This window comes from Mustela nigripes, chromosome 1, assembly GCF_022355385.1.
Source record: "Mustela nigripes isolate SB6536 chromosome 1, MUSNIG.SB6536, whole genome shotgun sequence".
Classification (NCBI taxonomy): Eukaryota; Metazoa; Chordata; class Mammalia; order Carnivora; family Mustelidae; genus Mustela; species Mustela nigripes.
In genome coordinates this window covers 268,966,554-268,992,647 of record NC_081557.1, presented here as the reverse complement: position 1 = coordinate 268,992,647, position 26,094 = coordinate 268,966,554, and the positions used below count along the sequence as shown (strand labels likewise).

Below are 26,094 nucleotides of genomic sequence, written 5' to 3'. Positions count from 1 at the left end.
CCGGAGTCTGTCCTCGAACGGAACCGGAGTCTGTCCTCGAACGGAACTGGCGTCTGTCTTCCAACGGAACCGGCGTCTGTCTTCCAACGGAACCGGCGTCTGTCTTCCAACGGAACCGGCGTCTGTCTTCCAACGGAACCGGAGTCTGTCTTCCAACGGAACCGGTGTCTGTCCTTCGAACGGACCCGGAGTCTGTCCTTCTACCCACCAGCCGTGCGGACACAAGAGACTGAGATGCAGCCGCAGCGGCCGAGGACCGGCCGAGGAGAACGTCCAGGGTCTGTCTGTTCGGCCGACGCGGGCTGCTGCCTGTGCGGGCCGGACTTGGGTCAGCGGGTTTCATCGTGGTGAGAAGAATGAGTCCCGGGCCCTCAGGCTCCTCGAGCGAAGACGGCGGTTTCTTTCCGGAGAGTCATTTTTCCTCTTCCCGGACGATTCCGGTACGTCTGTTTTGTGAGCTGCTTTTTTGACTTTTGCTCTCTTTTCTTCTACCACTTACAGCTCCTCCCTTCTTTCCCTTTTCCACTTGTCAACGAGAGCTTCCGTTTATTCCCACGAGGGGCCGCGAGCGAGCGCAGGTGCACACGGCGGTGAGGGCGCGGGCACGGGAGAAGCAGAGCCCCGCGGCTGAGCAGGCGCCCGTCCACCCACGCGGCCTCCCACACTCCACATCCCTTTCCTGCTTTTAATTCAGACTTTCTAGATAACTTTCACACCTTCCCTCACAAACAAAATAACACAAAACGGCCAGCAAACCGTATTTCAAGATTACACCAATCTAAACCTTGAATTTATTTTTTTCACTAAATATGCTTTTTTGTATGTTTACCCACACCTGTGTTTTCTGTCCTTTAATGCTGCGTATTACTTTGAATCAGAATTTATGCTGGCTCAGATTTTTACCTATCTGTAGTGCTTGCCTCAAAACAAAGTAAAATCGTAGGTGAGGTGGTAGATATTTTTATGTTCTGCAAGGAGAGAATGTGAGAAAATTCATGTATATTATATCTTCAAGCCTTACCGACGTCTTTATCGATCTTACCTTTCTTTTACTTTTTGACACTATTCAACCAAAATAAATTTGTTGGTATAAATACGTATATGTGTATGTACACGCATACATTATATATATGTGTGTGTGTCTGTGTGTCTTACAAATATAAATATATATGAATATTTACTGCAATGTAGTTTGTAATGGCAAACAAAGGAAACCAACAAAAAGCAATAACAAAAGAACCAAAACATGGAAAGTACCAAATGTCCATCCATAACAGAAGCCATACATAGAGATACAGAATACCTCTATTATGGAATGCCATGCGGCTGTTGAGACGAATGAGCCAATGTATGTGACCTGACCGGAAAAGGTGCCCATACTGCATTCTTAAATAGGATGAGATGATGTCAAGGAAGAAGGAGGTATCTGTATGTGCATATGCAGTGTGATCCAGAGACTAAGTCCTGTCATTACATGTGGTGTAAATACATTCGGATAAACACAGAGAAAATGCGGAAGGACAAACACAGTTTTTTGTTTTTGTTTTTGTTTTTGAGAGAGACAGAACACACACGTGTGTGCCAGTGGAAGGGAAGGGGGAGAAGGAGCGAGAGAATCTTAAGTAGGCTCCATGCCTAGCACAGAGCCCACTGCGGGCTCCATCGTGACCTGAGCCCACATCAAGAGTTAGAAGCTCCACAGGCTGAGCCACCCAGGCATCCTGATGAACACAAATTTTTATTACTGATCACCTCAACAGGATAGTTAGAAAGAAGATTGACTCATTAAGAATATGTATTTTGTAATTAAAGAAAAAGTAGACCCGTTTACTGAAAAAAATTTCAGTATCATTTATGTAGTTGACCACAGATTCATCGAACTCTTCATAGGGTGGTCCAAAGGGAGCAAACTTGATATAAATCCCAACTGGCCTTGCATGCTAACATGCCTTTTTAGTGGTTCATGAGGCCATGAAAACAAACAAAAATATATATGAAAAGTAAATCGGGTGGAGAGCAAGTGTGCTAAAGAAAATAGAAATCAGATGACAAGATCCGGTGCTGCTGCTCAGGTTCATAAACCTCTTACATGGGGAGAGGCTCCCCTTCATTGCTCAGGCTCATATTAGGTTTCATTAGAATGATTTGGCATTTGACATTTTGTATGTATCTCTTCAAGAGATAGAGCACCGTGTGTGGTTCAGAAGTTGGGTTCCAGGGTCAGACTTCTGGGTGTTGATTACTCACCTCTTTCCAAGGTATGTGACTTTTGACAATTAACTGAATTATGCTGCAGGCACCCTGTTTGTGAAACAAAGATAAATGAGTCCTTACTCTGTCGTTGTGGGCCCATACTGAATGTTCCAGCTTGGTGGAAGGGTGCTTGGAAGTCACCACAATGAAGGGCGGGTATGTTTTTAAAATCCAGGGAAATCACTGGGGTCACAAGAAGTGGTGCCCACCATAGATTAGAAATGAACAGGGCAGGGATGCCTGAGTGGCTCAGTGGGTTAAAGCCTCTGCCTTTGGCTCAGGTCATGATCTCAGGGTCCTGGGATAGAGTCCCACATGGGGCTCTCTGCTCAGCAGGGAGCCTGCTTCCTCCTCTCTCTCTGCCTCTCTGCCTGCTTGTGATCTCTGTCTGTTAAATAACTAAATAAATAAAATATTAAAAAAAAACAGGGCAGAGTCATTACACTTTGATGATTCTAATGTGTCACCCCCTTCTTGTTTCATAGACCACCATTTTCAGCACATCGGCCAGCAAGAAGTCCTTATCTGACTGCAGAAAGGTAAGTCAGCCTCCAAAATTTCCAGCTTGCTGTCACAGTACTAAGTGGCTTCAGACTTGATGACATTCCACTGAAAGGCTGTGGGGTCAGTGAGGATGTTCCGGTGACATGTTGTGGCTCTCTTTCTTTGGAGATGGAAATCTGAATGGTTCTCTTTAAGGACGTGGAACACTCTGTTATCGTTTGACAGCATTTTGTTATCAAGCAGCTCTGGTTGCATATATTTATTTCTATCTCGCTATTATCTGACATTTTATTCTGCGAGATGAGCATCAAGGGAGTCCAGGAGAAGCCGCGTGGCAGGCGTCTGTGTCCTTATTTCCAAATTTAAATGCAATAACCCTAAGCTCAACACAATATAAAAATGATTTTGTATTTTGAAAGCTGATCATATAGCATAAAAATCTGGTTTGGATTCACCACAGTCAAGTCTGAGAAGCTGTCATGCTTTGCAAAAGGATTAGCCTCGCTGGCATCTGATGGAGGACGTCGCTGTGATGGGCCTTGGCTGGAGACGGCCTGCTGTAGAAGTAGCAGCATGTCTAATTCCTGCCCTTCGCAGTCCAGGGGGCACTTCTATCCGCCTCTTTGATCTCAGGTTTAACGAGGTCTTCTCCTTCTCGAGGGGAAAAAAGCGATTTCACAGTGTGAACAACTCAAATAAATTCTTTGACACTATCTATTGATATGGAGAACCAGGTGCGCAAAGAGTTGAGCTGTGCCTTATCTATTAGTAACTTGGCATTTCTTAGGGCTGGAGAGCATGGCATTGTTTGGCTGTGCTGCTTCTGTTTCTGAAATTGCTGGATATGGGATTAGAGCTGGGATAGTCATCTTTTTTTTTTTTTTTAAGATTTTATTTATTTATTTGACAGAGAGAGATCACAGTAGGAGAGAGGAAGGGAAGAGATCACAGAGAGAGAGGAAGGGAAGCAGGCCCCCTGCTGAGCAGAGAGCCCGATGTGGGACTCGATCCCAGGACCCTGAGATCATGACCTGAGCCGAAGGCAGCGGCTTAACCCACTGAGCCACCCAGGCGCCCCTGGGATAGTCATCTTTAAAGGCGATGTGAGGGCCCACTATTCCGGGTGACATTCATTTCGTTATCTCGGTGGTTTTTTACTGCCTATTAAATCTGCGTCTTGATTGGGTTCTGCTGTGTTCGTCTCGGTCTGGGATTGAGGTCCATGTCGTATTCTTAACATTTCAGATCCTGTGAAGGGACCTCAGGGGTCCTGTATTCTCACTTTTTCCCCGGAGTGAGGCTGCCCTTGATATCATGTGTAGACGTCCCACCTCCACCTGGAGACTCTGCTGACAGGGACCCAACGACCCTGACTGCTCACTGGTGACACAAATCAGAGCATGACAAAGTTCTTCATTTTACTGAGCCAGGATCTGTTTCCTTTTGATTTCTGCCTGACGTTTAAAGTATGAAGCCAATTAATATGTTTTCTCCTGAATCTTCTCCCCGGCTCACCCCTGGGCTAATGATTTTCCTTCCTTCTTTCTAGTAGAATATTGTTCTAAATGATTTCCAGAAGTGTGGGCTGCTGGCTGCTGGCTATTTGGTTTCCGAACTTGGCTCTGGCACATCTGTGGTCACATAAGCTACCTGTGCCTCACTTTTGTCCCTGTAGAACGGAGATAATAATTGTACTTACTTCATATGGTAGATGTGTTGGTACATCTAAAGTGCTTAGAACAGTCCTCAATACAGAATCAATGATGTATCAAGTATTATTATCGCTTCTAGACCAGGTTATACTTTTTCTTTTGCATACTCTTCGTTACCGAGATCAAAGATTATGTGTCCTTCTTCCGATGTGCTCCGTTTGGCAAAAGCTTTGAGTCTTTTCACTTTTCGTGCAGGAGCTTTGCACATGCTTGGTGTACGACAGGTACCACATCAGACACGGGCAGCGATGCTAGAGGAGCTGTAGGCGTCCCTCGGTGTAACGCTGGTACTCCGCTAATGCAGCGTGAGACGGTGTCACTTTCTGCGCGTCACCATGTCCCTCTGTGGCCCATGCGAAGTCTGAAGTCCTTGCACATGCTCTTAAGGCATTTTCACATGACTTGCTCTTACAACACAGCTTTCTTTTATATTTGTGTAAGTGATCTTTGAGTATAAATATAGGCCATTATATTTATTTTATTTATTTTTAGAATTTTGATCAATTGAGTTTATTTATAAAACCAGTTCTGTTATCCAACATATTCACTACCTCTCTCAGCTCTTGTCATGCACAAGACAGAGTAGTAAGTCAGTCTCTGTGACTCAGTTGGATCCATCCAGCATGTTACCAAGTGCTCACGGAGCATCTGCTCTGTGACATGAGCGGAAAGACCGTGGGGACCAAGTCCCATGTGACCTTTCCCTCACTGAACGTATGGGTAGTCACCGGACATGTAGAATTGTGAAGGGATAATGTGATTCTTTTCTTAAGTTGGGAGGTTACGAGATCTTACATGAAGGAAACCTAACGTAATCTGGGGGTCAGAGAAGACCTTCCTGAAGAAGTGGCCTTCACTCAGATGTCCGAAGAACGCATGGGATTTAGACACACGACGACAGGGTGGAGGCAGAGAAGCACCAAGTGTGAAAATCTGGAGAGGCGGAGAACTATAAAATGTTCAGAATGTCTGAAAATTGCAACTTGAGATAGAGAATGACAAACAGTGTGACAAAAAAATAAATAAGTAAAATAAAATTCTGATCATGGAAGGACTTATAAAACCAGAATTTGGATTTATTGTAAGGGGAACAAGAAATTTTCACTTGGGAGGGTGGGTGTATGTGACTTGATATAATTTTTATTTTAAAATCATTTGGATGCTGAAGAATAGAAGAAGCAAGATATCAGACACAAAGTCTAGTTATAAGGGTATAGTCAAGAGATGGTAGTGGCCAGGATTAGGATAATGGCATTGAAGATCAGGAGAGATTTGAGTGATAAGATCAACAGGATGTGATAATAATTTGGATATATGGTAGAGATTGATACATGTCAGGTTGTGGTGGAGGTAAGTTCTCTCAGCAAAGACGACCACCAGGTATCTGGGCATGTTGATTTATAATTCAGGATAGCATACTAGGATAGAAATATGAGTATGGGATAAATACCCATATAGAGAATGGTTGACAGAGTGTGAAGGGACAAGATTGCCCAGGGAATGTGGGGAGAAAAAATGAAGAGTGTTGATAAGAATGTGGTATATACGGTCTGGGAAAAGACTGTTTCCTGTGAAGGAAAGAGAGAAGATAGGGCCATAGATGTTGGAAGAAATCAGAAGGATGTAGTATGACAGAAATCAAATCAATAAAAGTAAGTCATTAAAAATGAGGTAGTCACTTGCATCAGAACTTTTGCTGGGAAGTTAGCAAATGGGGACTCTAGAGCATCCACTGGGTTTGCCGGTGTCATAGACCACCGTCAGTTTTGGTAAGACCCAGGTGATGGGTGCATAGGCCAGGCTACCATGGATTGAAGATTGAGTGAGGAAGGAAATAGAAGCGGTAGGCTAGCCTTTAAAGGAATGTGTTGCAAAAGGAAGGGAAGAGATGAGTAGTTAGGGGGGCTATTGGGTTGAGGGAGGGTCTCTTAATTGGGGTGGGTTTGGACAAGTGTGTTTAAATGCTCTAAGGAAAGCCATAGAAAGGCAAGGAGATGCCAAAGCACAGCATTAACCTTAGCTAGATGGGGTGACACACCATGCTAAACAACATCAGGGAAGGGGAAAGGAGAATGCATACGGAGGAGTTAGGAGAGCAGGGAGCCAGAGTAGGTCCTTGTCTGTAGGCAGCTCTGGTCAACTCATCCACTTCTTTTGTTTAACTTTTTGATGGGGAGGTAGGATTATTATTCAACCAACCTAAGTCCATATAGCTGTACTATTTCAACAGAATTTATTTAACCTGCAGACATTCTTCTATAATATTTCACATAGATATTTTCCATGTACATAATCAACAATCTGTGGGTCATCTTGCCTTTTAAGATGGGGTCTTTTTTAAAGAAAATTACTCTCAAATCTGAGTCTCAAGTGATAAAATCTCTTCTGAACCCCAGATCTGTGTTGTTGACGAACTCGAGGCCTTTTCCACTTTGTTGTCCCATAGACCACGCCTTAATGTAAGGACACGCATTCTCCTTTACACGTGTTCTCTCCCATCCTGAGCCGTCTTCTCCTGTACTCACACTCCAGGCGATGGCTTTACCATTCCAAGCTAGAGATGTCAGTGTCATCCTGGATTTCTCTGGTGCCTTTACGTCCCACATCCAACTAGCTATCAAATTTTGTAAATGCCGTTTTGAGGTGCCCCTGGGATCTTTCCATCATCTTTTTCCTTCCCTTCTTAGTCCTCCTGTGGGAGCTCGTATGACACGCTCCTTGACCTTTTCTACTCCAAGTCTTTTCTTCTTCATTCCATTTCCAAAACACTGCCAGGGTTACTTTCCAGAGAACAGACAACAAACACAACTGTCCATGTCAAATCTTACTTAGAAGCATCCAAGGGATTCAGGTTTAATTCAAATTAGACCCCATACTCCTCTGTATGACTCAACAAGTCATTCTCATTGTCTTCAGCCTCATCTCCTGGTATTTTCCTAAGGGCTGGAGTCTAGAGGTCTTGAGCAAACTGCTCCTGAATGCAAAACTTTTTGATCACTCTGTGCCCATGTTCAAAGTGGTTGTTCTTCTTGAATACTATCTTCCCTTTTTATCTGCTTGAAAGCTGAGTCTTCTATGGAGCGACCCCTTCACATTGTCATTTCCTTTTCAAAGACTTTCTTGGTTTCTCCAGGAAAGATGAATGGTGTTACCCCTAGAGTTTATAATGTTTTGTGCCTACACCAAAGTATAACACCTAACAGCAACCATAAAACTGTCAAGTGTTTACCATATTTTCAGCCCTGTGTAAAGTACTTTACATGGATCCTTTCCTGATTTTTATAATAGTGCTCTGAGATAAGTAAAATTATTACTACCGTTTACAGATAACGAATTTGAGGGCTAGTGACACTGAAGAACTTGCTGAAGGACACACCAGTAGCGGGTATTGGGGCCAGGGTGTGAGTCTAACCAGTCTGGTGTCAGAAACATTGCTTCAGTGTTTTTCTTCTTCTTTCTGCCATTGGATTCTAAATACTTGCTGACCGGTTCAGCTTCCACTTAAACTATCGTCTCTTGGAGCGGGGACAAGGATGGATTCTGCTCGGAGTAATAATACCCACTGGTGGGAAGAGCTAATAAAGGTTGATTGAATGAATGGATTTGCTGAATACATGATTGTCCAGTAATGTAATATCATTCTGGGGCCATTTTGTTCAAAAAAGCAGGGTTTTGTTTTTTTTTTTCCTTTTCCTGGGAGTTGAGAAAAGGATACTTATACTCAGGGTTTATTTTTGAAGGCAATTTCTGCCATAAAATAGGGTGTTAATGGATAGCTGGTTGGGGAAGAGGGGGCGTGGATTGAAGTGTTTAGTTTAGAGAAAGATAACAAATGTCCCACTTCCTAAATTCTGCTTTATAGAGTGGTAAGAATCCCTGCTCTTATTTTTAGCCAAAGACCAGTTCACTCCTTAATTTGCAGAACCTAAAAACATCTAGGGCATGTGTACGGGCCCATCCATTCATTCATGATTGTTTTTTGGGGCCTCCTATTGCAAGGCAGTTATTACCACCATATGTTGTAGAAGAAAAATGGACATGCCAAGATGCGAAGTAACGTTCTCTAGGGACATATTAAGCTCAAAGTAGACTCTTAGAGGATTGGCCTAAGTCACGTCTTCTCATTTCTTTCCTCCGTAACCTCTCCACCCGACACTATTTAACTCAAGTTGACTCATGGAGGGGCGGTGTACGGACAGATGAGCCACAGAGAATGACCTTCAAGCACCTTCCATGTTTGCTGCTCCTGTTTTATGCTCATTGATATTTATGTCTCTGTGCCTTGATACTTTTAAATCTCTCAGACTCAGCTCTGTCTGTGTAGGGATGCTCTGTCACACGCTCCCGCACTTGGAGTGATGGGCAAGACACACATCCTCACCCCTTCTCGGATGCTCTTGGCTTTGCCCTAACTCCCACCCTTGGGGTACACATCAGAGACAGGTTGGGGGTGATGGACAGGTGAGGTGGTGGATGAGGTGACGGTGAGAGATAAAATGAATCCCAGGGATGGGTTAAAGGTCAGAGATTTCTGTTTCACAGATTACTTGAAAATGAAAAATAAGCATTTTCCAGTTTGGTATCTATAGGACCTGCTTTATCCTGTTGTAACTTTCATCTGTATATGGTAACCTAAAATCCCAGCCAAAATCTCTGTTACCATAAAAATAGGTTCCTCCACTTAGAGAGTTTATTTTAAAAAATTAGCTACCATTTTGATGGTTTATTGTAACATTTTTGTTGGGTGGGCTCCATTTCTCTCTGGATTTCCGTCTGTTCTCTCTCCCTGGAATTCTGATATCTTAACCCATGTCAATGACAACTTCTTTTCTTTTATAAAGATTTATTTATTTATTTGAGAGAGAGACACACACAGAGAGGGAGGGAGAAGAAGAGGTAAGACCCCCAAGCAGACTCCGCACTGAGTGCAGAGCCCCAGATGACACTTGATCTCAGGACCCATGAGATCTTGACCTGAGCTGAAACCCAGAGTCAGATGCTCAACGGACCGAACCACCCAGGTGGCCCTCAATGACAAATTTTAAAGATAGTATCTTTAGGAAATATATCCCTATCATATAAAAAGTATTAGTTTTAGGGCTCCTTGGTGGCTCAGTGAGTTAAGCGTCTGCCTTTGGCTCAGGTCATCATCCCAGGGTCCTGGGATCGAGTCCCACATCTGGCTGCCTGCTGAGCAGGTAGCCTGCTTCTCCCTCTCCCTCTGCCACCACTCACGCTTGCTCTGTCTCTCTAGTGCTCTCTCTCTTCTCTCAAAAAAAATCTTTTAAAAAAGTATTCATTTTAGAAAGGAAAGATAGAAGGAAACCTACGTGTGGGCGGCAGTGATTTATGGGATCACCGTGGTCGTGCTGATGGGTTACCTCTCCCATCCACCCTTGGCTTTGACTTGGGTGTCTACTATTGCCAAGGATGGGTGAGTGTGCAGCACACCTGCTCGCGTCATCGCTATTTTTAATAGACATGGATGATGACCTTCACTCTTCCTTTAGGAAAAGATGACCAAGAATCTGGAACGTAATGGCCTATTGGAAAATTCAAGTTTCTCATCAGTGCTGATGAATAGGTCTCTGGGTAAACACAGCCCAAGACAGTGGTATCAGGAATTAAGATAGTCCCTCACAGCTGGTTCCTCGGCCTTTTGAAACTATATTGTATCTGGCTTCCTCTTTCAAAGACCAAGACTTAATGTCTAGACAGTGTTCACTGACCTCCAGAAAGCTGGCCGGGCACAGTCCCACGGCTCTCAGCTTCTTGGCAGAGTTTCTGGGCTGGCAGGTCACGGTGACTTCTTCCCATGCCCCGAGAAAGGGCATAAAGACCAGACCAACCCTGCCAGCACTGAAGAAATTCCTCTGCCTCCCCTCCCCATCCCCTGAAAGACAGAATCCCATATCCTGGAGCAGTCACAGTGAGGGGTATTATTTCAAGTAAATGTGAATGCTGTTTACTTTTTAAATAGTTTTTTTTTTTTTTTTTGAAGCCAGAAAGGTTCATTTTTGGCAGAGTACAGTTGTTGCTGACTTTATAGAGTTCTCTCTGCTCGACAAAGGGTGAGACACACACACACACACACACACACACACACACACACACAAACTTGCAAATTTCTATCCTTTTTTCATCTGTGCCCACACAGGCTACTAATGTCTGATCTGTGGGAAGGGCAGTTGTGTCTCTCTGAGCACCGGGAGGCACTTCAGCCTTTCCTCTTCTCTTGCCTCCATGCCTCTCCCGCTTCACTCTCCCAACCCGGAAAGAGCTCTTAGCATTGGTTTGCAATATTTGGAGTAAGATAGGTGTTTCTGGATTCTATGCACTCTTCTTTTGTCTCTTATTGTCTGGCTTTGATTTTTTTATTGTTGCATTTTCCCAATCTCACTCTCCTGAGATGCCGAATGGGGCAGGGGTTAGGAGCACAGGGTCTGGCGACCAATTTCCATGACTGGAGTCCCAGCCCCACTACCATCAGCCACTCTGTCCCTCACTTGTCTCATGTATGAAATGAGTCAAGTCATGGTGTCAACCTGTAGAACTGCTGTTAAGGGTTGAGTAGAAGGATCCATGTAAAACTCTTGGAGAACTGTCTCAGTAGGAGCTGTTCATGATTCCATCCCTGGGCTTGCAGAGAGTAATTTGAACCTTGGTACTTTGAGTCGCACTTTATGTTTTTGCTTGAAAAGAGCAACACCACCAAGCAAAGTACATCAGTAGACTTGGGCTAAAGTGCACGTTTGCAGAAACACAAGCTGTAGTTGTGCTGAGTTACCCATACTGTATGGGTCTCTGATTCTTAGTAATTCTAATTCTTAACGATGGGAATGGACAAAGGTCAATATTATCAATATTGTCATGGGTTTCAGCTCTGTAGAAGCAAAGTATTTCTTAATAAATGGAACAGAAAGCCCTCCTAATAGTACAGTGAATACACTTTTCTGCATCTCCAGCACCTGACACAGTTTTGAGCCTGCAGTAGACATTTAACAATGTTTGTTAATTCATAAACTTGGCATAGGCTCATTCCATAAAAGCCTCCAGTAGAAGGCTCAGAAATGAAAAAGAAAGGAACGGGAGAACCTACTGTGTCTTCTTACGCCAGCACCTAGAATGTACACGGGCAGGTAAAAATATCTTACCACTAGCTTGGAGGTACAGAATAAGATATACAGCATTCCTGTCTCTCGAATAAGTGTGTATCCATTACCTTTTCTAAATGTTAATATATGGCTTTCTTTTGCCCATTAGTCTATATTTTCCTTTTTTTTTTTTTTTTTAATAGATATAACCTAACATCAGGGATTTCTGCAGCCATGATTTCTAGCCTGGGCATCTCGATAACTTTCATAAATTTTTCTTTTTTCTTTATTTCTTTTCACTTTCTTCATTTCTCTGTTTCGCGTTCTCCACTCCCTCCCTCTCTCCTTCCTTTTCCCTTTCCTTGACCTCACATGGCAGGCGACAAGGAACAGCTACAAGTTGTGTGCACTTCCCCGTCCTACCGCCCTCAGACCCATCACTTTTATTTACATCTTTAGGACCTGACAGAGAGCAAGATTTGGACTCACCTAGACCCACGTAATTTACTCTTTAGTACATAGTGGAGGTCTCCCATGATTATTTGGAGGATAAAGGAGGAAAGAATCCTTGTCATGAATGAACTCATAGTTTAGGGGGTGGCCAAACTGTACTTGAATCAATCACAGTGCGGTCAGTTCTGTATGCTTGGGGAGCAGAGAAGAGGCTGTGAGTAGCCTTCCCTGGGAGAGCCACTGCTTTGGTTGTCTCCCCGTCCCATTCTTCTCTCATCAGGGTGACATCGAAGTGCACCTCTGGGTTCTATCTGCTTGGTGGCCAAGACTGTGTTTTGAGTCAGAGGTTGGAGGATGATCCTTTCAAAGACTTGCCTGCCCCATGGAAATTAGGGGGATAACTCTCCAGTGTTGCTTGTATTTTAAATACTATTGCAGGAGATCCTGTACTCTGTCCTGCTTCTGGGGTTGAGCCTCAATTTAATGATCTTTAAAACCACAGCCCGTGCAGGCTTGTGGAACTGCCTACATATGTTGAAAAATAATGATGCTGCTGGTGTGGAGTTGCAAGATAAGCAGAGAACCCAGCAAATGACTCAGTGGGAGTTTACCCCAGGGGAAGGATAAAGAAAAGAGTGTACTATTTTTTGGCAAAGGAAACTGGCACTTAACATGATTATTGCAACTCTAGGCACTTGGGTTTTCCCACTGGGGAGATCAGACGTGATAACAGCAGAGCTGCTCTTCCAAAGCTGAACCTTCATGAGCTCCAATCTCCAGCTGAGATGTCAAATGGCCAATATCCCTGGCAAGAAGAGCCCTTTAATTAATTAGAGCCTTGAGCCGGCAGCTTGCCACAAGCACCTGAGCACTGTCGCCGGGAAAAGAGCTGCTGCTGTCCCGGAGGCCTGCCCCAGGTGTCTGCCTGTCTCCACGGGAAAGACACACGCTGTGTCCCCCTCACGAGGGGTCTCTTTGTCCCTTAGAGGTTTCTGGCCAAGTCTTTCCTCTCCTGCAGTCCCAGAGGTGGGGCAAAGATGGGAAGGAAAGTGTTGTCATCCGTTTCTGTTGGGAGAGCCGCAGAGGCGGGCATCTGGGGGAAGCAAGTGTGTGATGCCGGCGTGCGCTGCGGCTGAAGCACATCTCGCCTCGCATCCCGGCAATCCTGAAGTCCCGAGGCTGTTCAAGCAGGAACTGGTCTCGAGGCCGGGCTCGCGTCAGCAAGGGTGATCTGGCACTTTGAGAGACACCCCCCTGTCGTCTCGTTAGGGCGTCTGAGCCTCGGCCACCAGACGCCGTGTTGCAGGTGTCCCAGAGGGAGCAGCCCACGGGTCTGCGTCGGTGGCTGCAGGGCTGCCGTCGGGAGACTCTGCGGCGACTTGGCAAGGACAGAGGTGCGCCGGAGGCCAGGGCTCTGCTCGCCTGTCCTCGCAGAGACGTGCTGGGGACTGGACCACCGGGTCCTCACGAGGCCGGCTGAGTCGCTGTCCGGCCCGCCCCGGCCGGAGCCGCGGCCGCTCTTCCTTGGGCTTCAGTCTCCGTAGTGCCGGGGCAAGTGCTGTGTGGGCCGGTGTCCTCAGTGCTCTTCCCGGCGCTCGAAAGTCTTTAAAAAATCGAAAGAATGGGACAGTGTACTTTCACATATCAAGTGGGGTTATTATTTACTTATTGGTAAACATGGGCTACGCGATATGTAGAATATTTATAGAACCACGGGACACAGTTTCTGGTTTTCTGGAAGTCCCCAGTGACTCTGGAGCCAAACTGCCTGAACGAAGGGCTGCTCTGGCTCTCCTCACGTACTGAGCCTCTCTGTGTCACACTTTGCTCTTTTCTTTTCTTTTTTTTTTTGGAGAAATTATTTGTACTTTAAGCGTTTAGAAAGGTCTAGCGAGCGAAAGTCAATCACGAGCCTCCACACTGGGCTCAAGGACAATCAGGAAAGCGTTGCCCGCGGCTCGTTACTGCGTAAGTCAGACTGAAATCCAGACGGAACATGGGCTTTGTTTTCAGACTAGAAAATGTAAAAACATAAAAGCAAAATTAAAGCACTGTGTTAGTGAGTGCCTCGGTTAGCAATGTTTAGCATTACTGGAGATTTAGATGGGGCAGTGACCCACTAAGGATACGGTTATTAAAGCTTTGGGAGTAAATATAAAGCCTTAGACTGGAAAGAGCAAGGGGAGAAACCAGGTGAAAAGAGAAATTTGGGGAACACCGCCGTTTTAGGGGTCAAACAAAAGAGCAGACACAGAAGGGGACAAAGCTACGGGGCCGGTGGCGAGGGCTCGGGCATCTCACGACCCTGTGGCGGCGGAACGTGTTGGTGACGCGGAGAGAGGGCGCCAGCCCGGGGCCGGAGCCCAGGCGTGGAAGTGACCCTGGACTGTGCCCCACCTGCACTGACGACATTTCATTTCGGTGTGAGCGGGTTTGGGTGCAGCCATTCTTGACTTTTAAAGAGAAGAGAATAGAAGTGCCCATCCCCGGGAGTGGCTGCACAGCGGTGACCTCACGCTCAAATCTCATCAGCGTCCACATCATCTCCGGAGCTAGTGTCTCTCGATCTGGAGACAGATCTGTCCCCACCTCCCCGTCCACCTCCTGTCCCCCTCCCGTCCACGCGCACGCAGCAGTCGTGGCGAGACAAAGGGAAATAACCGCTTGCTTTCTGCCACCAGAAGGGGACAGCCTGTCGCTGGTCGTGGAGTCCTGACCCCTGACTGACCTGGGTCCGTCTGGCTTCTCTTGCTAGGCCTCTGGCTTGGCCTCCAAGAGGCTCTTCTCATGCGGTCACCCTCTTTGGCCGGTGAAGGTCGGTCTTCCCCGAGCTGTGAGCGCAGACACCGGCACTGAACGCGGAGTCACGCCTGCTCTCAGCCCCCACCTGCCAACCCGGACCGCTGGACTACTGGCCACATTTCTCCCACCACGTGTGTGTGGGAGCTCCCGAGAGCTCTTCGCATAGATTTCTCAGGTTTCCTAATGGACGTCTTCTAACTGGCCACCCAAGGGAAGCTTGTCTTTGCTTCGGCTGTCGGCTTTCCGCGAAAACCCTGCCTACTGGGCAGCCTGGCGGGCAGGTGGGGGCCACCGCCCTGTAGCTCTGCTCCGCGACCTTCTTCAGGCATAAGCGTGGAGAACGCCCCTCTGCACATGTCTGCAAAGAACTTGGGCCCTCGGGCCTCCAAGCAGCACTGTTTGTTCTCAGGGTCCACGGAGTCTCATGAAAACAGCGTCTTCAACCTCAGACCCTCCCACCCTCCCCACTGAGGCACGGGACCTGCTCCTAAGTCTAGGAGGAAAGCGATCGGCCGCTGCGTCTCCTGCACATGCTCTTTCGCTCCTTTCTTGTCTGCATCTTCCCCTTCTCCCAAGCACCTTGCACCAAACTTCCTGCCTTCCCTTTTATCCAAATACGGCTCCTGTGTCTTAGTCCATCAGTGCATGTGGTCAGATGGTCCCAGCTCAGTTTCGTAAATAGGGAATCTTAGAATCCTAACCTGGACAGCTGGATGTGCTGCTCCTCTACTGCTCCCGACTGGTGGGTAGCTCACGGTCTGCTCACAAGACTGCTAGTGCTAGGAAAGCATGAAGGTTAATTAACCAAATGCTGGTCTATTTTGTTCCTCCAGACACCAGTTGCTAAAGGAAATCCATGTTTGTGTTTCTAATGCTCTCTATCTCTGTAATGTGCGCTTCAGCGGTGTCTGGGTTTAACGGCTCGAGAGGCCAGAGTGTCTGCAGATTGTTATCTTGACCTCCATTCAGACGCCGAGGAAGCCAGGTCACTTGCTGAACCCCCATTCAACACCCTTAGAACCAAGCTTGCTACCTCAGCATTTTCAAAGTTAAATCACTGTGTTGTACACCTGAAGCTAATGTAACGTGTGTGTCTAATACACTCAAAACAATAATAAACAAACAAATAGATAAAAGTTGGCTTTTGGAGTATGGTGTCTCCATCAGAAAGGATGAATCCCCAACTTTTGTAGCAACATGGACAGGACTGGAGGAGATTATGCTGAGTGAAATAAGTCAAGTAGAGTCACTTATGTGTGGAGCATAAGGAATAACACGGAGGACACGGGGAGATGGAGAGGAGAAGGGAGTTGGGGGAAATCGGAGGGGGAGACGAACCATGAGAGACTGTGGACTTTGAGGAACTAACTTAGGGTTTGGAAGTGGACGGGAAGCAGGTAGGGGAGCAAGAGACCACCTGCCCTGAAGACTGCAGACCGGGTGCAGGTCACCAGACGGGACTCCTGACAGTAACCTAACTCTGCACGTTAACTCTGCTGGAATTGAGAGAAAAGGAAAGAAAAGAAAGAGAGAGAGAGAGAGCATGGGTGGGGAGGGGCAGAGAGAGGGGGAGCAAGCTGCCGTCCTGCTGAGCATGGAGCCCAACGGGACCTCCGTCCTAGGACCCCGAGAGCATTGCTGGAGCTGAAGTCAGAAACGGAACTGATTCAGCCACCCAGGAACCCTTGGTTTTTCTTTTCTTTTTCTTTTTTTTCTTCCCTTCCTTCCTTTCTCTCTCTCCCTCCTCCTCCTCATTCTTCATCTTCTTCTTCTTCTAGTGTTGAGTTTTATCAGTTCTTTATATATTTTGGATACTAACCCTTTATTGGCTATGTCATTTGCAAATATCTTCTCCCATTCCATAGGTGGCTGTTAGTTCTGGTGATTGTTTACTTTGCTGTGCAGAAGCCTCTTATGTTGATTTAGTCCCAATAGTTTATTTTTGCTCTGTTTCCCTAGCCCCAGGAGACAGAACTACAAAAATGTTGCTATGGCTGATGTCAGAGAGATCACTGCCTGTGCTCTCTTCTAGGATTTTTATGGTTTCAGGTCTCACATTTGGGTCTCATATTAGGTCCATTAGAGATTGTTTTCGGGTGTAAGAAAGCTCTCCAGTTTCATTCTTTCGCATGGAGCTCTCCAGCTTTCTGTCTGCCGTTTATGAAGGGACCGTCTTTCCCATCGCATGTTCTGGTCTCCTTTGCAGTAAGTGACCGTGTCATCACGGATGTGTCTCCCGGCTCTCAGCCTCCTCCACTGATGTTCGAGTCTGTCTTTGTGCCAGCACCACACTGCCTTGATTATGACACCTTTTTAGTATATTTCGAAATCTGAGATTGTGATACCTCCAACTTTGTTCTCTTTCAAGACTGCTTTGGGTAATTAGAGTCTTTAGTGGCTCCCTACAAATTTTAGGATTTATTGTATGTATGTATGTATGTATGTATGTAGTTCTGTGAGAAGTGCTTTTGGTATTTAGAAAGGAACTGCATTAAATCTGTAGATTGCTTTGGGTAGTATAGACACTTTAGCAAGATCTGTTCTTTCTTTCCATGAATGTAGAATATCTTTCCACTTGTGTTATCATCAATTTCTTTCATCAATATTTTATAGTTTTCACATACAGGTCTTTCACCTCTTGATTAAGTTTGTTTCTAGGTATATTATTTTCAGTGTAATTGTAAATGGTATTGTTGTCTTAACTTCTCTTTCCACTCCTTTATTTTTAGTGTATAGAAATGCAACAGATTTCTGCATATTGATTTTGTAGCTTGTGACCTTACTGAATTCATGTATCAGTTCTAATAGTTTTTTGGTGTTGCCTGTAGGGTTTTTAATGTATAGTATCATGTCATCTGCAAATAGTGAAAGTTTTACTTGTTCGTTACCAGTTTGGAATGCCTTTTGTATCTTTTCCTTGTCCTTTTGCTCTGGCTAGGATTTCCAGTACTATGTTCAATGAAAGTGTTGATAGTGGGTATCCTTCTCTTGCTCCTGATCTTAGAGGAAAAGCTCAGTTTTTCATCATTGAGGATGATATTAGTTGTGGGCTTTTCATATTGATGGTTTTTATCATGAATGGATGCTGTGCTTTGCCAAATGTTTTTTCTGCATCTATTGAAATGATCATACAGCTTTTATACTTTCTCTTATTGATATGATGTATCACAGTGATTGCCTTATTAATTTTTAACCACCCTTGCATTCCAGGAGTAAATCCCACTTGATCATAGTGAATTATTATTTTCTTTTAGTTCTCTTTTTTCTTTTTTAAATTTCTTTTCAGCGTAACAGAATTCAGAGCACCACACCCAGTGCTCCATGCAATCCGTGCCCTCTCCAATACCCACCACCTCGCTCACCCAACCTCCCACCCCCCGCCCCTTCAAAACCCTCAGATTGCTTTTCAGAGTCCATAGTCTCTCATGGTTCACCTCCCCTTCCAATTTCCCCCAACTCCCTTCTCCTCTCCATCTCCCCATGTCCTCCATGCTATTTGTTATGCTCCACAAATAAGTGAAACCATATGATGATTGACTCTCTCTGCTTGACTTACTTCACTCAGCATCATCTCTTCCAGTCCCGTCCATGTTGCTACAAAAGTTGGGTATTCGTCCTTTCTGATGGAGGCATCATACTCCATAGTGTGTATGGACCACATCTTCCTTATCCATTCCTCCGTTGAAGGGCATCTTGGTTCTTTCCACAGTTTGGCGACCGTGGCCATTGCTGCTCTAAACATTGGGGTACAGATGGCCCTTCTTTTCACTACATCTGTATCTTTGTCTGGTTTTGGAATCAGGGTAATGTTGGTTTCATAGAATGAATTTAAAAGCGTTCTTTCCTCTTCTAGTTTTCGGAATACTTTGAGGAGAATAGGTATTAACTTTCTTCAAATGTTTGTTAGAATTCACCTGTGAAACTTGTCCTGAACTTTGTCTGGATTTTTGATTACCGGTTCAGTTTTATTCCTGCTAATCAGTCTGTTCAAATTTTCTCTTTCTTCCTGATTCAATTTGGGGCGGTGATATGTTTCCAGGAGTTTATCCATTTCTTCTAAACTGTCCAATTTGTTGGCATGTAATTTTTTTCTTAATATTCTCTTATAATCCTTTGCACTTCTGTGGTATCAGTGTCTGTTGACAGTTCTTTACTTTCATTTTGATTCAGTTTATTTGAGTCCTCTCTCCTTCTCTTTTTTCTGTGATGAATCTGGCTAAAGGTTTACTGATTTTATTGATCCTTTCAAAGAACCAGCTCCTGGTTTCACTGATCTGTTCTATAATTTTTTCTTTAGTTTTTATTTCATTTATTTCTGCTTAATTTTTATTATTTCCTTCCTTTTACTGGTTGGGGTTTTGTTTGTTATTTTCCTATCTTCTTTAAGTATAAGTTTAGGTTGTTTATTTGAGATTTTTCTTGCTTCTTGAGGTAGGCTGGCTATAAACTTCCATCCTGGAACAGCTTCTGCTGCATCCCCAAAGTTTCAGACGATTGTGTTTTCATTTTATTTTGTCTCCATGTATTTTTGTTTTCCTCTTTGATGCCTCGGCTGACCCGCTCCTTATTTAGTAGCATGTTTCTTAACTTGCATGTAGTTGTGGTCTTTTCAGATTTTTCCTTATGTTGATCTCTGTTTTCGTAGAGTTGTGCTCAGAAAAGATGCACACTAGGACTTCAGTCTTTTTGAATTTGTTGGGACTTGTTCTGTGGCCTTATATGGGATGTGTTCTGAAGATGTTCCCCGTGCACCTGGAAAGAATGTGTATTCTGCTGTGTTAGGATAGAGGAGTCTGAATCTATCTGTTCGACCCATCTGGTCTCATGTGTCACTCAAAGCCACTGTTTCCTTGTTGATTTTCTGTTTAAGATGATCTGTCGATTGATGCAAGTGGGGCATTAAAGTCTCCTACTGTTGTGTCGCTATTGATTACTTCCTTTATGATTGTAATTGGCTATTTCATGTGTTTGGGTGCTCCCATGTTGGGTGCATAAATATTTACAATTATTGTGTCTTCTTGTGAGATTGTCCTCTTTATGATTATACAGTGTTCTTGTCATTTGTTACAATCTTTGTATTAATGTTTATTTTGTCTGCTACAGGTATTGCTGCCTTGGCTTTCTTTTCACAGCCACTGGCAGGATCAATGTTTCTCTCACCCTGTACTCTCAATCTGCATGTGTGCAGGTGTCTGTGGGTGTGAGACGAGTGTCTTGTAGGCAGCATATACCTGGGCCTTGTCTTGTTTTTCCACCCATTCCATCTCCCTATGTCTTTTGGTTGGAGCATTTAGTCTATTTACATTCAAAGTAATTATTCACAGACATTTAGTGCCATTTCTTACTTGTTTTATAGTTGTTTTGTAGTTCTTCTTTCTTCCTTTCTGCTTCTGCTGTCTTCTCTCACAACAAATTGGCTTTCTTTAGTGATATACTTGGATTCGTCTCTTTATTTTTTACGTATCTATTACTGATTTTAGATTTGTCATTACTATTGGGTTTGTATATAACATCTTCTGCATACAGCAGTGCATATTAAGTTGATGGTTGTTAAAGTTTGAACCCATTCTTCAATTTTCTCCTCCCCCATGTTTTAGGTACCTAGTGTCAGATAGTATATCCTTTTATTTTATGAATCCCTTGACTGATTTTTGTAGATCTAATTCTACTGCTCTTGTGCTTCCTACTTTTCTTATTTCTACTTATGGTCTTTCCTTTCCACTCAGAGTCCCCTTTAACATACTTGTGGGGCTGGTTGAGGAGTGATACATTCCTTTACCTTTTCTGGGAAACTCTTAACTTTCCTTCTATTCTGAATGATAACCTTGCTGGATAGAGTATTCTTTACTGTAGAATTTTTTCTTTCAGCCCTGCCCCACTCGCTTCTGGCCTGCAGAGTTTCTGCTGAGAAATCAGCCAACGGCCTTATAGGATTTCCCTTTATATGTAACTGTTGTTATGTTGCTATTGTTGTTGTTTTCTCTTGCTGTTTCTAAAATTCTTTATCACTACTTTTTGCCATTTTAATTATTATGCGTCTTGGTGTGGACTTCCTTGGGCTGATTTTTTGGGGGCTCTTTGTGCCTCCTGGATCTGGATTTCTGTTTCCATCTCCAGACTCATGAGGCTTTCAGCAATATTTCTGTCCCCTTTCCTCTCTTTCCTCCTGGGATCCCTATAATGTGACTGCTATTGCATTTGATGGTGGTGTTGAGTTCCCTTAGTCTTTTTACTTTTTATTATTATCTTCTCTCTTTTGTTCAGCTTCATTGCTTTCCATTACTCGTCCTTCAGGTTACTGACTCATTCTTCTGGTTCCTCTTGTCTACCCTTTATCACACACCAAGTGTACTTTTTAATTTCAGTTATTAGTTCTTCATCTCTAAGTGGTTCTTTCTTGTTTTCTCTCTCTTTATTGAAGGTCTCACTGAGGTCCTCACTCTCTTCTTGAGTCCACTGAGCATCTTTATGACGGTTACTTTAAATTCTCTGTCAGACATATCACCTGTCCTGGTTTCATGTAGGTCTTTTGCTGTGATTTTGTCCCCCCCCCTTTTTTTTTTTTCATTTGGGACGTACTCCTCTGTCCTCTCTTTGTCTGTCTGTCTGTGTCTGCGTCCGAGTGTGAGGAGCGTGAGCTGCACCTGCTCTTGAGAGGCGTGGCTTCATGGAGGAGCGCTCCTGCGTGCGGTGTTCCAGCCCCAGAGCCTGGCACTTCAGGGGCTGCTCCTAGCGTGTTGCGTGCACCCCACATTGTGGCTGAGCCACTTTTACCCTCAGTCCAGGTGTCTGCAGTGGTTCTCCTTGCCTCTTGTGAGCAGTGTTGGGCCCCGGTGTTGTACACCCTGTGTAGTGGGCTCGTCTCTGGCTGCCTTGGGCTTGAGTTGAGTCAAGTCAGGTATTTGCCAGAGATGCAGTAGCACTGAACTATAGAGCACTTTCCCTATTTTGTCCTCTCGGAAGTTTTCGTGGGTGTGTAGGGCCCGCAGTCAGACCAGATGTCTACCCCCAGCCCACTGCTGGGACTGTAGTTAGACTGGTATCTCTGGCTCTCTCCCCTTCTCCCTGGGACAGGAGTCATTTTGGAGTGTTACTGCCCTTGTCAGGGCTGTTTGCCCACAGCCAGACTTGTGGCACTGCTTTGAGTGTGTTGCCACCAAGGGCATTTTAGAGGGAGCAGGTCCTCGGGAGAGTGCAGAGGCCAGGCACGAGGTGCCAGCCAGGTCCATGCTGGTCTGCTATGGGAGGGAACCTTCGGCTACTGGGAGACTCCTGCAGAGGCCAGCTGGGGGGAGGGCGAGGAGGCGTGGATGTGTGTGGGGGCAGGGCGGACTATTAGCAAGCGGGGTGCAGAATGCTGGCCTTGCTTCCTGCAGGTGCTCATGCATCCAGGCTGCCGGGCGGCTCTTCTGTTCGTGAAGAAATCTCCCAGAGATCGCTGCCACTCCAGCACAAGCTCTGCGATCAATAAATAAATCTCCCTCCTGTATATCTGATGTGTTTTTTAACTGCTGCTTCTATGCTCTGTCTCTGCGGGGCTGTTTGTGGTGCTTCTCTGTAAAGGCAGGACTCAATCCCCATCACCCTGCCAGTTCTCCAGGACTTGAGCCCCTGATTTTTAAAGTTCTAGGTGTTAAGTTCCACTGACTGTAAGAACTTGTGAAGTTTTCAAACTCTGGTTTTCAAAGCCAAATGTTATAAGGGTTTGTCATCCCTGTGCATCCCCCGAGCCTGGGGTGCGTGTGAGGGGCTTGTGCCCCTGCCTCTCCGCGCCGCCGGACCCTTCCCACTGCGGACAGGCCTGGGAGCCCATCTAGCTCCCCACCTTGTCTCCAGCCTGCCCACCCGCCTTGACATGTCCTCTTCTCTACGTTTAGCTCTGGAGAATCTGTTCTGCCAGTCTTTGGGTCATTTTCTAGGTTATTTACATGAATGTGGAAATTCTCTAGGTCTATCGTTGGGGGAGGTGACTTTAGGATCCTCTACTCTGCCATCTTCCCCACAAAAGAACAAAAAGTATTTAAAGATGAAAGAATAGGTGTAAATCCAGGAAAAAGGAAACTGAAGTAAAATCGACTCTACGAAAGTTAGCTGTATATGCTCTTGGAAAGTCATACTGATTGGTTCAAGGGAGATGATTAGAGTTAGCATGATATTGTGAAAAGACCCAGATCTTAGATTTGGTTTCATCGTGGATTTATGCGGTTTGGCGGCAACATCCCAGTTTCAGCCTCTCTTTCCCCACTTGCAAGTGGTGGTAAGAGCATTTCGGTCCACTATGAAAGCATCTTTGTGGATTCACTATGTACCTGCGGGAATGTGATTGTCTGGCACGAGGGCAGAGAAGAGAAGAAGCAGGCGTCAGAAGAGAAGACCACGTTTGCTTCTGCGGAGTTCATGGAGGACAGAAGGAGATGAAGAGAATCGTAGTTTTGTGAAGGGAAGAAGAGAGGAAGTTTCAGTCGGGGAGATTTGTTGTGCTCGTTCATGCTTCACTAATGAGAAAAGCCGGTGGGGGGCAGTGCTCCCCGGAGGAGCCTCCCTGTGCCGGACCCTCTGTACTGTTGGCTCTTGGGAGGCAGGGAACCGCGGCGCTGCTGGTTCCGTTCTTCCTGGCACATCCAGCGGGCACTGAGACGAGCTGGTTTTTAATGAACGGCTGTTGAATGAGGGGGGGAGTGAATGAATGGATCCGAGGTGTGACCTCGTTAACCACACGGGGATACAGGGCAGTCTCCTGATAAAAGCTTTTTGCAAGGATGAGTAAGTGAGCACACAATCACCCTGAGGACGGTGGAATGAGGTTGATTTGAGGGCTGTGAAGTATACAAACAGGGGGTACCAAATAGTTCAAGTGCAAAACCCCCGGGGAAACAGCAGGTAGAGCGTTTCCTACCCTGGCCCCGGCAGCTGCCGCTACCAGGGGTGGTCGGGAGTTTGTTCGTGTGATAAAGGAAGTGACATGTAGATGCAACCTGGGGTCTCCGTGTAATCAAGGAATTTCTTTTGAATTTTCAGTATGAAGATTTGTCTTCCAAAACCTAGAGCAATTTCTGAAACCCTTGTCGCCACAGGGATACAGAGAGTGTTTGCAACTTGTACACAGGAGGGAACAGTGGCCCCTGTAAAACCGGGTGAACTTGCAGACATGTTCAGGGCTGTGTTAATAAGGCACTTAAAAGCCTGACCTTGGGGCGCCTGGGTGGCTCAGTGGGTTAAGCCTCTGCCTTCGGCTCAGGTCATGATCTCAGGGTCCTGGGATCGAGTCCCGCATCGGGCTCTCTGCTCAGCAGGGAGCCTGCTTCCCCCTCTCACTCTGCCTGCCTCTCTGCCTACTTGTGATCTCTCTCGGTCAAATAAATAAAATAAAAACTTTAAAAAAAAAAAAAAAAAAAAAAGCCTGACCTTGAAGCATTTGCCAAAAATTTAGACTTTAAAGAACTGTCAACCCACCTGGGCCTTCTTTTTCCTCTGTCGATGCTCTGTTGACATTTGATGCACGAGTGAGTGAGTCAAGAAATTTGATCAGAACCTTCTGTATGTTCTGTTCTTCTGCTCAGCTTGCCAACCCTTAGCTCCTAGAGCGACGGGCAAGCAGCAGATTGAGCAAGTGGAGGACTGTGATGTGCACCAGCTCCCCTCACATGTGTGCTTAGGACTTGGCAGGGAGGAGTGTGGTTATCGCAGGCCTGGGCAAGTGTTTCCCGCTCCCTGAAGGCTCGTGTTATGCCATTTTGCTTTTATGAAAGACCTATGTTAGTGTCTTTCTTTTTGCTAACCAAACAAAATTAAAAGAGGATTTTCACTTTTACAAAAGGGTAATTACTTCTTCTCTTTGTACCATTTTCAGCTTAGGATGGGTTTTATAGTAACACTCTACTTTTGATAGTGGAAGAAAACTATTTTCATTTAAGAAGAAAGAATAATTTTAGCTAGTATGGGGAACAACCAAAGATAAGCTGGATGTTGTAGACATGACTCAGGAAATCATTTCAGTGAGAACATGCAGGCATGAGATGGGCTTTAGGGACAAAGAATGAGAATATGTGAATTTCTTGGGTCACGTCATGAGAAGGATATTTTAACGCAAATTGACAAGAGTTTGCCAAATCAGGTAGAGACAAGTAACAAAAGCTGGCTTAAGGGTCTGAGAAGAAGAGAGAACGAGGAGCAGTAGCACTGGTAGTGCCGCCGCTTGAACTGGCTCTCTCACTTCTGTGAGAGATATGCTCCTGTTTCTTTTCCTTTTCCCCCTACTCTGCCGGGAACGCTCTTCGGTAGGACTCTGCCACCGGTTGCCTCTGTGTCGGAGCCTTTGGAGACCCCTCCATGCTGCTTCTGTTCTTTGTTCCCAGTAGGTTGGACATTTGTTTTGTTTTTACAGCACTCATCTTCTGTGTTTATTGAGCATCTACAATGTGCCAAGCGCTGGGGGGAACAAGATGAAATTACTGTTTGTGACAGGTTCGCTGTCCAGCAAAGGAAATAACATTTGCAGTAGACCAACTAGAAGAAAGCTATGGCAGAGGTGCTGTGGAGGGTACCGTGGTGTGTGTACGTTTCTAGCATTGTCAGTAGTTGTTCCGTACAAAACTTTTGAAGATGGAATGGGAGAACCTTTGGCAAATAGGACTAAGGAGGGAAGAAAAGGATAGCAAAGACTAAGAGAGATACTAGAAATTGGAGGCCACCACCAGTGCTGAAAATACAGTGTATTTTCCCTGGAGGGCTACCTGCAGTGGTCAACCAGGTCAGCCAAGGGCATGTCACAATGTGTTATAATGTAGCATATGGGGTAGCAAGAACATGAAGGAAAATCCCAAAACATTCCAAAAGAAAAGGTAAAGAGGATGTATGTTGTATTTGATTTAAGGATAGGATTTTATTTGATCCAACAAACGATGATTTTTTTTTCTTTAAGACCATGCAAAAATATAGAGTGCTAATAAGATGCGTTGAAAGATCATTAAATTATTCTCAAGTCATGTGGCCAGCATATGTGACATTTCTAAAACCATTGATTAGAAAGGGTAGGACGTAAAAGCACTAGGGAAATGAAAAAGCCAATGCAGGCTTTATTCTGTGCATAGTCTGTGAATAATCTCTGTATGTATTAGTAGGGTTCAGCCAGAGAAGCAGAACAAGTAGGGCACATATATTAGATCTATTTCAAGGACTTGGTTGCACTATTGTGGGGCTGGCCAGGAAGATCCATAATTACCACAGCAAGCTCTCAGGAGAGGCAGCTGGCACTCCCGGGCGGGGGGGGGGGGGGG

The 26,094-nt window shown here is 45.2% G+C and overlaps 1 protein-coding gene across 2 annotated transcripts in view; it reads left to right on the top strand.

Moving 5' to 3' along the window:
• The window catches only part of RASGEF1B (RasGEF domain family member 1B), a 418,493-nt gene that overhangs the window by 84,932 nt on the left and 307,467 nt on the right, over window positions 1-26,094 (top strand). For both annotated transcript variants that reach the window (XM_059385844.1, XM_059385834.1), the window contains one exon: window positions 2,739-2,792. The gene's annotated coding sequence lies outside the window, so the exon portion shown is untranslated. The remainder of the gene's footprint in view (window positions 1-2,738; window positions 2,793-26,094) is intronic.